The sequence below is a fragment of the Hyla sarda genome, chromosome 4, assembly GCF_029499605.1.
Source record: "Hyla sarda isolate aHylSar1 chromosome 4, aHylSar1.hap1, whole genome shotgun sequence".
In the NCBI taxonomy this organism is placed as follows: domain Eukaryota; kingdom Metazoa; phylum Chordata; class Amphibia; order Anura; family Hylidae; genus Hyla; species Hyla sarda.
This window is the reverse complement of record NC_079192.1, coordinates 383,159,491-383,174,786: the sequence shown is the minus strand read 5'-3', so window position 1 is coordinate 383,174,786 and position 15,296 is coordinate 383,159,491. Positions and strand designations below refer to the sequence as shown.

The window sequence follows — 15,296 nt, the reverse complement described above, 5'->3', positions numbered from 1 at the left end:
ACAGGTACGCCCATGGGAATTTCAGGCCCCGCCGCTAGCCGGCCGGGGACTCGACCGAGATGCTTGCTGAAATCATTCCGCAGGCATCCCGGAATATCGCCGAAGGGGGTCCAGAGACCAGCGATTTTCGGTGATTCCGGGTCATACGGGTTTCTGGTGACCAGGAAAATAAGGGGGGATCGGGACTGTCCGACACAGCCTCAGTCCCCCTTAAGGGATAGGAGTGAGGTGGCAGAGGTGCCACCCCTCCTATCCCTGCAATTGATTCGTCAGAAGCGACCGACCAAACGCATAAGGGGGGCGGGGGTTAAAGTTTAGGTTAAAGTTCAGTGTCCGGGCAGAGCGGGGGGGAACGGTGGAGCTCAGTGATCCAGGTCCCGGCGGGGGCGGCGGCTGCGATGATGTCATCAAGCAGCGGCGGCGATCCTGATGTCATGGCAACGGCGATCTGGGTAAGTGGCCTGGAGGTCTGGAGGACCACAGTTTAGAGTCTCTAAGCTGTGGCCCTTCAGATCTTGCAAAACTACAAATCCCAGCATGCCCACACAGCCATTTGCAGTCTGGAAATGCTGGGATTTGTAGTTTTGCAACATCTGGAGGCCCACAGTTTCGAAATCACTGTGAAGTGGTCTCTAAACTGTGGCCCTCCAGATGTTGCATAACAACAACTCCCAGCATGCATGAACAGCAAACTGCTGTCTCGGCCTGCTGGGAATTGTAGTTGCATGCCTCCCGCTGTTTCATAACTACAACTCCCAGCATGCACAGTCTGTCAGTGCATGCTGGGACTTGTAGTCTCGCCACAGCTGGAGGCACACTGTGAGGAAACACAAAGTTGGGTAACAGAACACTACATATACATATACCCTTACACAGTCTCCCCCCTCCTCCCCCCCCCCATAAAAATTAAAAATGTCTTGTACAGCAGTGTTTCCAAAAAGGAGCCTCCGACTGTTGCAAAACAACAACTCCCAGCATTGACTGTCCAGGCATGCTGGGAGTTTTTCAACAGCTGGAGGCACCCTGTTTGGGAAACACTGCTGTAGGATATTTGTGGTGGCAGAGGCAATTGTAATGCTTGCATCTGGGTCCGCCCCTGTACAAATCCCTAATTTAGGCCTCAAATGCGCATGGTGTTCTCTCACTTCAGAGCCCTGTCATATTTCAAGGCAACAGTTTAATGCCACATATGGGGTATTTCTGTACTCGGGAGAAATTGCGTTACAAATTTTGGGGGACTTTTTCTCCTTTTACCCCTTATGAAATGGAAAAGTTGGGGTCTACACCAGTATGTTAGTGTAAAAAAATTAAAAATGTTACACTAATATTCTGGTGTTGTCCCATACTTTTCATTTTCACAAGAGGTAAAAGGAAAACTCGACCCCCGAAATTTGTAAAGCAATTTCTCCTGAGTTCGTAAAGTGATCTGCGGACGCACAACAGGGCTCATGCACCATTTACATTTGAGGCCTAAAGTAATGATTTGCACGGTTCTGACATAAACGCAAAAAAAAAAAAAACACCTAAATGTGAACCCATTTTGGAAATTACATCCCTCACGAAATTGAACTAGCGGTATAGTGAGCCTTAACACTCCACAGGTGTTTGACAAATTTTCATTAAAGTTGGACGTGAAAATGAAAATTTTAATTTTTTTCACAACTGGTAACTGGTGTTACCCCAATTTTTTTTTCTTCACAAGGGGTAATAGGAGAAAAAGCCCCCCAAAAATTTGTAACCCCATTTCTTCTGAGTATATAAATACCCCATATGTGGATGTAAAGTGCTCTGTGGGCGCACTACAGGGCTCAGAAGAGAAGGAGCGCAATTGGGCTTTTAACAAGAGAATTTCACTGGAATTAAAGGCCATGTGCATTTACAAAGCCCCCATGGTGCCAGAACAGTGCCCCCCCCCCACATGTGACCCCATTTTGGAAACTGCACCCCTCACGTAATGTAATAAGGGGTGCAGTGAGCATTTACACCCCACAGGTGTCGGACAGATATTATGAATGGTGGTCCACAAAAATGAAAAATTTCATTTTTCATTTGCACAGCAAAAATCTCTCTCCAAAAGCCCAATGGTGCTCCTTCTGTTCTGAGACCTGTAGTGCGCCAGCAGAGCACTTTATGTCCACATATGGGGTATTTCCTTACTCAGGAGAAATTGGGCTTCCCATTTTGGGGTCCATTTTCTCCTATTACCCCATGTGAAAATGAAAAATTTGGAGTAACACTGATTTTTGTGTTAAAAATCACATTTTTCATTTTCACGTTCAAATTCAATGCAAACCTGTCAAACACCTGTGAGGTGTTAAGTCTCACTATACCCCTTGCTACGTTCCTTGAGGGGTGTAGTTTCCCAAATAGTGTGTCATGTTTTTTTTTTCTGTTCTTGCACAATGGAGGCTTCCTAAATGCAACATGCCCCCCAAAAACCATTTCAGCAAATTTTGCCCTCCAAAATCCAACAGTTGCTCTTTCCCTCTTGAGCCATGTTGAGAGCGCGCAGAGCACTTTACGTCAACATATGAGGTATTTCCTTACTCGAGAGAAATCAGGCTAAAAATTTTGCAGGCTTTTTCTCATTATAACCCTTGTAAAAATGAAAAAAATTGGGCTACATGAACATGTTAGCGTAAAATAAGGAGATTTTTATTTTTCTCCTCCAATTTGCTGCTATTCCTGTGAAACACCTAAATAGTTCACAAACTTTCTGAATGTCATTTTGAATACTTTGAGGGGAGTAATTTCTATAATGGGGTCATTTGTGGGATATTTCTCACAGAGAGGCCCCTCAAATCCACTTCAAACTTAACTGGTCCCTGAAAAATTCAGATTTTGAATTTGTTAATGAAAATTTAGAAAATTGCTGCTATACCTTGAAGCCCTCTGATGTCTTCAAAAAGTAAAAATATGTCAACTTTATAATGCCAACATAAAGTAGACATATTGTATTTGTGAATCAATATATAATTTATTTGGAATGTCCATTTTCCTTACAAGCAGAGAGTTTCAAATTTTGGGATTTTTCACCAAGAAAGGAGGCAAGTAATTATGAAAATTTACCACTGTGTTAAAGTAAAATATGTCAAGAAAAAACAATCTCGGAATCAGAATGTAAGGTAAAAGCGTCCCAGAGTTATTAAAGGGGTATTCCAAGCAAAAACTTTTTTATATATATCAGCTGGCTCCGGAAAGTTAAACAGATTTGTAAATTACTTCTATTAAAAAATCTTAATCCTTCCAATAGTTATTAGCTTCTGAAGTTGAGTTGCTGTTTTCTGTCTAACTGCTTTCTGATGACACACGTCCCGGGAGCTGTCCAGCTCCTATGGGGATATTCTCCCATCATGCAAGGGATATTCTCCCATCATGCACAGCTCCTGGGACATGACATCATCATTGAGCAGTTAGACAGAAAACTTCAGAAGCTAATAACTATTGGAAGGATTAAGATTTTTTAATAGAAGTAATTTACAAATCTGTTTAACTTTCCGGAGCCAGTTGATATATAAAAAAAAGTTTTTGCCTGGAATACCCCTTTAATATATTAAGTGACAGAGATCAGATTTGCAAAAAAGGGATGCGTCCTTAGGGTGCGTTCACACTGCGGAATCTCCACTCGCTGAATTCAATACTCGCTCGCTGAAATACTTCAGCGCTAGGGCCGCGGGGCACAGAGCCGTCACCATTTGCGCAGAACATTTACAGCGGCGGAATTGTCCGCCGCTGAAATTATGCAGTGTGAACGGGTCTCGCGTAGACCCATTCACACTAATGTTAAGTTCACCCGTGGAATTCCGCTCGCGTAATTCCACCCGTGGAATTCTGTGGGAATTCCATAGGGTGAACGTACCCAAAAGGTGAAAATGAGCTGCGTCCTTAAGAATGTTAAATGCATAAAAGTTGATAGAATAGAGATTCATTGGATTGACTACATATGTCAAATAAAGAGTTGTGAGTCACTTTACCCCCCCCCCCATGCCAGCCTGAGTGTAGAGAGGATTGCTGAAATCCTATTTGATTTTGCAATAGACCATATAATGGTCTTTAATGAGAATGATTTTTAATCTAATTTAATTTAATGTTTTCCTGTTATTGTTTGCCACAGACAAATGGGAAATGGTCAAGACAAAGAAACAGAAAAGAATAAACATAATAAGAAGAAATTTCAATAGTGTGTCAGAAAAAAACCCAGATGCAAACAGTATTCATGCACTTGGTTCTGGCTGCACAATACAACTTGCTACAGTAGCTTAGATGGCTTTAAAGAGAAACTCCACTATAAAGTGGACCTGTGGCCAACCCCAAAAATGAGCTTGCTTTATCATTAAATATCTTAGGATGCCCAGATGACACAGCGTTTACAGTTTCTTGATATAAACTCCTGTTCCTGAGATATGAGGGTTTATAGTTTGTCTGACAATTCAGGGAATAAGTCAGTCAGGCGTGAACTTAACTTTCATAATAGGAATGACTGATACATGGGCGGGATTATACAGTAAGGAGGCCTGTATTAGGCATGCACTCCCCTCAATGTACAGCATACCCTTTCCTGACTGTATAATCCTGCCCATCATTTATTAGTCACTCCCATTATTAAAATTAAGTTCACGCTCATCTGACTGATTCCCTGAATTGTCAGACAACCTATAAATCCTCATATCTCAGGAACGGAACGGGAGGGCGTATCAAGAAACTGTAAAAAGATGTGTGATCAGGGAACCCTAAGCTATTTTATGACAGGAAAAAAGGATCATGCTCCCAGCTCCTGCGGGAGCAGGATACTTCTCCTTTAATTAATTATCTAAATATTATACTTTAGTGAACCATGGCCCATTTAGACACTGTATAGTTTTACATACACCTGTTATATATATATATATATATATATATATATATATATATATATATATATTAGAGATGAGCGAACTTACAGTAAATTCGATTCGTCACGAACTTCTCGGCTCGGCAGTTGATGACTTTTCCTGCATTAATTAGTTCAGCTTTCCGGTGCTCCGGTGGGCTGGAAAAGGTGGATACAGTCCTAGGAGACTCTTTCCTAGGAATGTATCCACCTTTTCCAGCCCACCGGAGCACCTGAAGGCTGAACTAATTTACGAATCGAATTTACTGTAAGTTCGCTCATCTCTAATATATATATATATATATATATATATATATATATATATTTATTCAAAAACAATGCAGCACTACTTCACCATTAGATGCCCGGTGCCAGCGCCCCGACTCGATCAAAGTCCATGTAATAGAAAACAATGGCGCAGCACTCCAAAATTGCAAAAAAGTGTAAAAATGTATTCCTTCATGTCAAAATTCAAAGCTCTGCATTTTGACATGAAGGAATACATTTTTACACTTTTTTGCAATTTTGGAGTGCTGCGCCATTGTTTTCTATATATATATATATATATATATATATATATATATATATATACCCTAGGTCTCCAAACAGTGGGCCTCCAGCTGTTGCAAAACTACAACTGCTGGGAGTCGTAGTTTTGCAACAGCTGGAGGTTCCCAGTTTAGAAACCTAGAATATATATACAGTACAAAGCTAATAGACAAAACTTCTGCAAAATAAAAGCATGTCCTATATGCAGCTTGTGCATGCCTAAGCCGTCCGCTATAGAAGGGGTCCCTGATTTGTTATCAGGCAGTGACAGATTCCGCTGTCTGATTCCTCCTGTCCATTACAAGAGCTAAATTAAGACCAGGGATAGAAGGGTGTCAGGAAGAAGGGGGAGGGGGGTCAGGACATCCGCTCCAGCTGCCAATTTTTCTTTTCCCATGCACCAGGCATGACCTCCACCAATAAAAATCAGGGACAGGCAGCCTGGCATAGTGACCCCCTTGCATTACATACAGCATTACGTTTAACCCTTTATTCTTATACATAAGTATTTAGCCAAGCAACAAGTGCGGCATCGGTTTCCTTTATGTAGTTTACGTCAAACACTTATATAAAAGTCCTCAGGTCACAATGTAATAAAAATCTCATCTAAGACAACCAATAATATAATTAGAATAGTAAAAAGATAGTATCGTTATCTAATGGGATCTCATATTACATAGTTGACATATACATAATCATACACAGTGTAGCTGTCTATTTCACGTTGGACTTTCTGTCTAAAAATTCCTTATCCTTAAAGTGTACCCGTCATATCACAGACTATAAAAAAAAAAGCTTATATATGTTACTAATTAGGTCATGCAGATTTTTACACATTTTTACTTTTATTATGTGTCTAGCTTCTGTATTTGGCTCAAAATCCCTCTGTTCTGCTGCTCATTCATTCTGACATCCACTGCTCAGGAAGGGGTTTGTCTGAGGCAAGCACTGAGCCTGCCCTCACTCACCGTTCATTCACTTCCTCCCTGTGTCTCCTGTGCTGGGTCTCCTTATCTAATTATGGCAGGCTGCTATGTAACCCCCTCCTCTTTGTTTTCATGCTGCAGTCTGATAGACAGGAAAGGAGTGAGCACAGAGTAGTGCTAGTCACCCCCTCACTTACTAGACTTTGTCCCAGCCTGTGCTTCAGCTGGGACAAAGATGATGCTGCAGCTGCACAAGGTTACGTTCTGGATGGTATAGGGACCCCTAGTGTTCTTTTCTATAAGCCATAATTCTATTTAAAAAATATATAGATTTATTTAAAGTATATTAGAAAGGTTAATGTTTTGTCAAGATGTACAAAAATTATAAAATTTTTTGAATCTTACAGTGCCCATCTAAATATACTTTAGCACAATAATGGGCTCCATAAGTCCAGCAGAAGACAACCCAATTTGAAGCTAACTTTGGTGCCAACAACTTGCCACTTGGTCTATTTCTTACGAATGACTTACAAATTACCTCTTAGATCTTAGCAATGAACAACAAAGTTCACGATAAAATTGTGTGTGTTCTGTATAGGCAAAAAGTGGGACCGTAAAATAATTTCCTCTGGTGGGCCCAATGAACCTCATTCATGATGCCATTTCTCAAAGGGGTTGTCCTTTTTTAAATATAGCATATGGTTGGGTGTGCCATAAAAATGCAGTAATTCTTACCACTTCAGATCCCCCACAGCTGCCATTTAGACAGATCATGGTCCCTGTTATTGTTCCTATATTGTATCATTCTCAAAGGAACTGTCCTATATAGCCTACTACTGGCCAAGGTGGGACACTGCTGCTAGGGATTGGCTAAGCAGGGCAGTTTCTGTGGGGATGATGTGCCATCAAAACGGCAACTGTGAGGGATAAGGGGAGGTGAGTATCCTTCCTTTTTAATTTTTATAGAGCCCCCAGCTATATATACAATTTTTTTTATCTCTGAACAACCCCTTTAAATGAACTACAACATGATCATAGGCTTCTGAGCAAAAACATAATTTGAGGAGCACAAAATAGAAGGGGTAATGGACAATGAAGATCCTGCTAGAATAAAACGTATTAAAGGGGTACTGCAGTGCTCTCTGCTGACACCTCTGTCCATGTTAGGAACTGTCCAGAGCAGGATAGGTTTGCTATGGGGATTTGATCCTAGTCTAGACAGTTTCTAAAATGGACAGAGGTGTCAGCAGAGAGCACTGTGGTCAGGAAGAAAGGAATTTCAAAAAGAAAATAACTTCTTCTGTCATATACAGCAGCTGATAAGTACTGGAAGCGTTACAATTTTTTAATAGAAGTAATTTAGAAAAAAAAAATAGTTACATTAATTACACAAGCTGCCATTTGCCCCGTTGGTTACTGAACATACCAACGGGACAATACCGTCGTTTTAAGCGCAATTGCACAGAAGACACCAAATTTCTTGAGGAGGCACATCATTTGACAACACAGTTTAACCCCTTAAGGACCGGGGTTTTTTCCGTTTTTGCATTTTTGTTTTTTGCTCCTTGCCTTTAAAAAATCATAACTCTTTCAATTTTGCCCCTAAAAATCCATATTATGGCTTATTTTTTGCACCACCAATTCTACTTTGTAATGATGTCAGTCATTGTGCCCAAAAATCTACGGTGAAATGGAAAAAAAAAATCATTGTGAGACAAAATTGAAAAAAAAAACGCCATTTTGTAACTTTTGGGGGCTTCCGTTTCTACGAAGTACATTTTTTGGTAAAAATGACACCTGATATTTATTCTGTAGGTCCATACGGTTAAAATGATACCCTACTTGTATAGGTTTGACTTTGTCGTGCTTCTGGAAAAAATCATAACTTCATGCAGGAAAATTAATACATTTAAAATTGTCATCTTCTGACCCCTATAACTTTTTTATTTTTCCGTGTTTGGGGCAGTATGAGGGCTCATTTTTTGCGCCGTGATCTGAAGTTTTTAACGGTACCATTTTTGCATTGATAGAACTTATTGACTTTTTATTAATTTTTTCATGATATACAAAGTGACCAAAAATGCACTATTTGGAATTTTTTTGCGCGCACGCCATTGACCATGCGGTTTAATTAACTATATATTTTTATAATTTGGACATTTCCGCACGCGGTGATACCATATATGTTTATTTTTATTTACACTGTGTTTTTTTTTATCGGAAAAGGGGGGTGATTCAAACTTTTAATAGGGAAGGGGTTAAATAATGTTTATTCACTTTTTTTCACTTTTTTTTTTTGCAGTGTTATAGCTCCCATAGGGACCTATAACACTGCACACACTGATCTTTATCATTGATCACTGGTTTCTCATAAGAAACTAGTGATCGATGATTCTGCGGCATGACTGCTCATGCCTTGATCTCAGGCACTGAGCAGTCATTCGCCGATCGGACAGCGAGGAGGCAGGAAGGGGCCCTCCCGCTGTCCTGTAAGCTGTTCGGGATGCCTCGATTTCGCCGCGGCTATCCCGAACAGCCCACTGAGCTAGCCGGCATGCTTTCGGTTTCACTTTAGACACGGCGTTCAACTTTGAATGCCGCGTCTAAAGGGTTAATAGCGCGCGGCACAGCGATCAATGCCGCACGCTATTAGCCACGGGTCCCGGCCGTTGTTAGAGGCCGGGCCTGACCCGCTATGACGCGGGGCCACGCCGTGGCCCCGCGTTATAGATCGGGAGTGGACACATGACGTTCCAGTACGTCATGTGTCCTTAAAGGGTTAAGGAAAAGGGTTACTCAGATAAAACACTAGAAACTTCCCTAGAAAAAGTAAAACAAATGGACAGAAAAACATTTTTTGAGTCACAACCACAGAAAGATAAAAATTCTGCTTCAAATTTAAAAATAATTCTACCCTTTAATGGACACCACAAAAAAGTAGAGAAAATTATTTCTAGACATTGGGAAATCATGAAAGAGGATAAAACAATAGGAACTCTTCTACCAGAACATCCAGTAGTATTGTATAAAAAGGCACCCAATCTAGGATTACTGGTAGCACCATCCATTAAACCTCCTGTTAAACAAAAAGAAAGTGAAACATGGTTGGCCGCAAAAGGTTTTTTCCGTTGCTGACAATGCAATAATTGTAAAAATACCACAGGACCTAGAAAGACCTCTGAAATAATATCCACAAGTAACAGTTTCAAATGGACAATAGATGAATTTATTACTTGTACCACAAAAGGTGTACTTTATATACTGAAATGTGGCTGTAACAAACAATATGTGGGTAGAACGAAAAGACCTTTGAAAATGAGAATTGCTGAACATATTAACAATATAAAAAAAGGGGACCAAAAACACCCGCTATTGGTACATTTTACTAAATACCATAAAAAAGATCCATCAAGTCTAATATATACAGGTTTCCAGACTGTCAAACCAAACTGGAGAGGTGGGAGTTACATGATTCAGATGTCTAAAGCTGAAAGCAAGAATATTTTTGAGTTTGGCACTCTGGAACCAAATGGTCTGAACTCAAGCTTAGAACTATTCGGTTTTCTTTGAGGGGGTTTGCCTTGTGGCCAGTGCACGCCTTTATATATTACACCGAAGGCACCCACTGGAGATCATTCAACCCCCCTCTTTCCCACATGTACATGTATATTTCAGAGCTATTTGACACATGTTTCATTTTTATTCCATTTTATTCTATTTTATTTTATTTTTATATTTATTTTTATTTTATTTTATTCCATTCTATATTATTATATCTTTTTTATTTTTATTTTCATTGTCATTATTATTTTTATTTATTTTTCATTTCCCATATTTATATTTAGATTTTTATAATGTATTTATGATCACTCATATTACTTATATTCATGCACATGGATGAGACTTGTGTTATTTATGTAAGGTATATTCTCATGATCCAAGATATATATGTGAATTCAGTATACAGCCACAGCTGAAAATTATTAATTATTTTAACTTTATTTCATATGTTTGCGTAAATATATTATTATTTGTCTATATAGGGATTGTATTTATTTCGTTGTTAAGCTGCTCTCTCCTCTTTTAAAAACATTATCATTTATTATTATTTTAGTATGTGAACTGAGCTATAAGTAACGCTAGGTCCCAATGTGAATTGGGCCATAAACAATGTGAATCAAGCTACAATCCTAATTAGAGCATGTAGTCCAAGCCAGATATTAGTCCTGAACCATGAATAGTTATATCCAAATGTGTACCACCATATAAAAATGACCCATAGGAAAAAGCTTTAATATATGTTTGCTTTTAATCCCTACTGAAGAAAGGGTTGTGCTTTATCTAGCAATAGAACCCTGAAACGCGTCTAGGAGAAACATTTATGCACCATCACACTATCCAATATACACTAAGTGTGAACCTGGCACCAGAACCTGTGATCCATTGAAAAAAGACTGAGACCGGCAAAAACTTCAGCTTGAGTCCGTTCCGGACTTTCATTGTGCCTGCTACAACCTGAGCCTGAACCTGCTGGGGGAGATCCACCTGTCCACCCGCCCAGGACATTCATTCACCAAGAGGGACGCCATATCATCCCGCGCTACCCGCTTTGCAACAACAGCGCGGAGGCCACGGGATACGCTTTGCCAAGCGCACCCTTGCAAGTATCCACCTTGTCAGCAGAGATAGCTTCTGACAACGCTGCCGTTACGTGGTGAAGGCAGAGGACACCGCATATAGAGTCCTACAGGAGCAGGTGAGATATAATACCAGCAGTGTTTCCATTTTGAGCTCAGTAAAGAGACTTTAACATTCAGACACAAGTAACACCATTTATGTTACAATATTTGCTACAGTATCCACTGCAAAGACTTTAACATCAATCATCCATTAAAGGACTCATAATAATCCTCATAGACCGGAACCATTTAATAGACCTTACTCAAATCACAAGGTCACTAGAGTGCTTGATATTACATTTTTTGACCTTTGACCTTTCATACAGGGTTTTTTACCACTAGGGCCCAGTGGTTTTTCTCACCCTTTATATTAAATTTGTGCCAGAGTATTATATAGTGCAATTTATTTTATACATGCAATTTTATATATTTAATAAAACTGTTAACTAAAGCAATCCTATGATATTTTATTTGAACATCATTATGTACCTTTTGGGGTAAGATCCTTGAGGATTGGTTATACATTTTGCTTATTATTTTTTATTTCTGGCCGTTGGGTTTCGGCATATAACCAATTATATCCTCGGATTGTGGTTTGTGAGCTGCACACACTTTGTATTTTTGTTAATTTACAAATCTGTTTAACTTTCAGGCACCACTTGATTAAAAAAAATATATATATTTTCCAGTGGAGTACCCCTTTAAGGCTAGCTTAAAAGAAAAATAATACAGCTTTATTTTAACAAATCTATATTATAGACACAAGACCCAGACTGGAACGGTTCTGCTGAATTGAACTTAGAACCATATGGTTCTATGATAAATCATGGTGGATAAGTTGAACTGTGGAGGTCTTGGGTATTTTGATCACACTTCAGATGTTAAATTGTGTTTTCTTGTTTTCTCAGTCATCCACAATGTTAAATCCATAGTAATCTTTGCTTAAAAGAACAAAGGTCCACAGGAATATAAATGCCAGTAAACAGGAATCACGTAATGCTGGTTATGAAATTTGTACATTTCATGTACAAGGCAATATAAGAGATAACAGGAAACACACGCCCAAGTTATGACTGGAACAAGTCCTACAAGGAAACAATAGGGCAGTAAATCAGGGATTTTTGGACCCTACAAGAGATATAATAAGCTAGTTAGTATTTCTTGAGTCTCCAGAGAGGACTCTGTAAATAGGGCATCATATCTAGTGACTGAAAACATTTGGCAGGAAAGAGAATAAAGCTGCCCATACACTTTAGATAGCTGCAAGCCAAAAAGCCATATAATCCTTAACTTTGATACACATGCTGTACTGTATTGATCTACCCTATGACCACTATATTAGCATGTGCATAGTCAATGTTTGCTATAATTATGTCCCATAGACATCTAAAGTAACACAGGGTGGTTGAAAAAAATGCACAACCCAGCAAGGGATACTTGGACAATGTTGTGTTAGTGTGACCACAGCTGACCTCATTGCACCAATCCACGCTATGTCACAATTGCAGCAATCCAATCAATGGTCATTTTCTTTTGGCAACTAACAAAGTGGTAGAAGAGTCAAAAATGGATTTTTCTTAATTTGCATATTCACTACATTATTAGAAGAGAGAGTGTGACCAGTGTAAGCTCCCCAGTATAAGGACCATGCTGAAGGGTACCACCCTATATGCCACTTTTCAGGATCCTAAACGTGTGATTATTTTGTATGTCAAATATATAGTAAAGTATAGGGATGTACTGTTACAAAGTAAAACAGCGGAGCCCGGACAGTTAAATCATTCTTTATCATGATGGTCCAAGTCCTTGGGATTTCTATTAAACTTCCTGATTGTGTTACTCTCAGTCTGCAGGGATAGCCCAGGAGATTTAAACATCCTGCCACCGGACAAACATCATGATAAAGTATGATTTAACTGTCTGGCAGGCCGGTGCAAAGACTAGTAAGCGTGGGAGCAGGAGATGGGAAGGGCAGGGAAGAAAATATTTATTGCAGGCTGAGAGAGAATATTTATTGCAGGCTGAGAGAGAATAATTTTCATATGACTATGGTTTGGCAGCATATTTATTCCATTGTTACAATTAATGTATTCTCAGGTTATAATAAAGTAACACATAACCTGCAAACATTAGACAATGTTATTTGTAGCAAAGCCTTAATAGGATACCTGAAATTCCTAGTTCTGAGTTAATAGAACTGGAGTCTTTTTCAGGACTATAAGGAACGTCTGAAGGACCCAGTATGTCTATGCTTTATATGGGCAACCTAATCCCAAAGAAGGACACTGGAGGCACCACTGGAGGCAAGTAGAGGTTTATTTTTTTAATATAATACATAATTGGCATAGTTGAAAAAAATCCTTCCGCTTGACAACCCCTTTAATAGGGTATTCTTATCTGGATGTTTATGGTATATCTATGGGTTATGTCATAATTACGCTTCTCAACATTGAAATTGCAACACCAAGATGGAAATGTCATGGCGTTGTAAAAATCACAAGATTGCACCATAATCCTGGGAGTAGACTGGTGTAACTTTCCCCTGTAAAGGCCACAAGGTCTCCTGACCAATATCCGGCTATCATTCTGTCCCAGGCTAAAGAGGATAATCTTTTATTCCAGCCTCCATTGCCATCTATCTTTGCTCCAAGGTTGGCTTTAAAATTTATAGTTTGAGGTCTATGGAACACCTGGAGCTGGACATCTGGCTCAGAGTCCAATGTTGAGCAAGCGCCTTATGATGGTTTGTGTAGACACTGTTCGACGCCTTAGATTCATTCACAGCACGCCATTTATTTAATCTGATGATCATTCCGTGTAGAGGTTTGCCTCTGTGCACCTCCTGCTGTCATTCCAGTTTCTGGTTGGTTTCACAACCCCTAGGACACATAACGTTAAACAGGGCTGTCATCTTAGCCTATATGCATAGCAACCTGCTGGAATGTGAAACCAAGCTCTCTCAGTTCAACTATTTTGTCCCTCTCAATTTGTGACAAGTGGCGATAACTGGAATGTCGATCACTTGATCTGATTCTGAGGTTTCAAAAATTGCTTTTGATCTGTCTTTTATACCATTAAAACTTCTTCCATATGCCACAGATTGGAGCTAGGTGCCTAAAAATCTGACACCTGCTACTTTATTGATTTGCATAGTCTTACAGCTTGTCCTTCTTGATGTCCCAATTTTAATGTTGAGGAGTGAATCTGATATCTGCGAGTTCCAGGTTCAAACCTACATCTATCTCAAGATTGAAGGCCCCTCAAGGGACCTGGAGATATGAACTAGAGATGGTAGAATCCATTCACTAACTTGAAGATAATTAGAAAATCATTTACATTTGGAGAGTCAATGAAAACATCTTGTAAGAACCATTAAGGACAGGGGCCACAATGGTACTATTATTTGTATTAAATGTATAGGTACTGGTTAAATAATCATTACACAAATAACTAATAGTGTAAAGTATGCAAACAAAACTAAAGCAGGACTGTAGGGAATGTATAAAATATCAGGGTATTTAAGGATGAAATCAATGAGCTCCTACAAAAATCTCAATAACTTTGACATGAAACACAGACAGCCCTATTAGATAATATTTTGTGGTTTGCAGTTTATTGTAGAACTCATGAACCTATGCCACAGAATATTACTCATTACGCTGCGCTATAGAATTCCAAACAAGAAATGTATCAGCTGACAAAGGGAATCTTTGTAATCCATATGGCCGCGAATGACTCAGAATGCCTTGCAGTCTAGGGTGTATGTATCGAGACTTGAAGAACATAATGGGATTCAGTGACTCATGGGGCTCTGCAATATAATACTCACCAGAAAGCATAGGGAATTATGGAGTGTACTGCATTAACTCAAACCTACTTTAATGTACAGACAAGAACCGTACTGACTTGGATTAAAGGTGAAAAACCAGTTTGGTCATTATTTTTAAATATGTTATGTATACGAAGTGGACTGCGTATTCTCCCATGGGTGGAAAGGTCATTATTACAGACTTACTACTACAACCAGCATACTGAAGTGCTGGTTTGCTTGGATTTCATTGATATATAATTGGAGGTTTTTAGAGGCAACCAAAAACCTCCACATGAAGTTGTACAGCTGTTCTACTGGTAGCGGCTCATATAGTAATATGTTGTTTATTAGACAACAGAGACAGTGGCATTTTTGAATCTATGTTTTGTTAACATCACAAAATAATGGACAGCACAAAGGAACCTGTTGGGTCCTATTACAAATCAATGGGCTCCATTGGG

General features: G+C 39.4%; 1 protein-coding gene across 10 annotated transcripts in view; it reads right to left on the bottom strand.

Moving 5' to 3' along the window:
• Positions 1-15,296, bottom strand: part of FLT4 (fms related receptor tyrosine kinase 4) — a 350,628-nt gene that overhangs the window by 193,815 nt on the left and 141,517 nt on the right. The gene's annotated exons all lie outside the window — the stretch shown is intronic.